The 1,188-nt window shown below is 41.2% G+C and overlaps 1 protein-coding gene across 1 annotated transcript in view; it reads right to left on the bottom strand.

Annotated features, from left to right (window-relative positions):
• Positions 1-1,188, bottom strand: part of SV2C (synaptic vesicle glycoprotein 2C) — a 280,125-nt gene that overhangs the window by 37,726 nt on the left and 241,211 nt on the right. The gene's annotated exons all lie outside the window — the stretch shown is intronic.

Raw genomic sequence — 1,188 nt, 5'->3', positions numbered from 1 at the left:
GGGTTTGAACTGCCAGCCTTCTGGTTAGCAGTCAAGTGCTTTAGCCACTATGCTACCAGAGCTCCTGGCATTAGTGGTAGATATGTGTATTTGAATAGCAGTCAGATTAATTGATCTTTCTTAGAGATGTGTGGATATCATTCTATCACTGACAGCATTGTATTCAGGATAGGTCTTGAAATGTTCTTTTTGATGATGAATGCAATGCTGTTCCTCTTCAATTTGTCATTCCTGGCACAGTAGACCATGTAATCCTCTGATTCAAAATGGCCAATTCATTTTAACCATTTCTGTTCACTATGCCTAGGATATTGATCTTCAACTGTTCTTTTCATTTTTGATGACTTCCAGTTTTCCTTGATTCATACTTCATACATTCCACATTCCAATTATTACTGAATATTTGTAGCTATTTAGTCTCATATTGAGTTGTGCCACATCAGCATGTGAAGGTCCCTAAAACTTACCTCCATCCACGTCATTAAGGTCAACTCTTTGAGGAGGCACCTCTTCCCCAGTTGTATTTTGAGTGCCTTTGATCTGAAGGGCCCATCTTCCAGCAATATAGCATACAATGTTCTGCTGCTATTCATAAGGTTTCCAGTGGCCAATTTTTTAAGATGTAGATCACCATGTCCTTTTATTTATGAGCTCTGGTGGCATAGTGTCTAAGGCATTTGACTGCTAACCAGAAGGCTGGTGGTTCAAATCTTTGTTTAGTCTGTCTTATTCTGGAAGCTCTGCAGAAACTTGTCCACTATGGCTGATCCTACTGGATTTAAAATACCAGTGGCATAGCTTCCAGCATCACAGCAACATGTAACCCATCATAGTATGACAACCTGACAGAGGAGTGGTGGTGTTATACAGCAGTGGTTCTCAAGTGTGGTTCCTTGACCAGCATCATCAGCTTCACTTGGGAGGCTGGTAGAAATGTAGATTACGAGGATTCACCTGGGACCTACCTAATCAGAGACTCTGATGGGAGAGGGTCCAAAAATCTTTCTGTGTTTTCTAGAGCTCTCTAAGTGATTCAGATGTATATTAAAGTTTGAAAACCATTTGTTGTTGTTATGTGCCATTGAGTCAGACCTGACTCATAGTGACTGCTCCTTGGGTTTCTGAGGTGATATCACTATAGAAGTAGATTGCCCAACCTTCCTTCCGAGGAGTGGCTGGTGGGTTTGA

The sequence above is a fragment of the Orycteropus afer genome, unplaced genomic scaffold (assembly GCF_000298275.1).
Source record: "Orycteropus afer afer isolate SDZICR_OR568_19922 unplaced genomic scaffold, OryAfe1.0 scaffold00104, whole genome shotgun sequence".
NCBI lineage: Eukaryota > Metazoa > Chordata > Mammalia > Tubulidentata > Orycteropodidae > Orycteropus > Orycteropus afer.
Note: the sequence above shows the minus strand (reverse complement) of the source record. Positions and strands in the feature narration are given on the sequence as shown.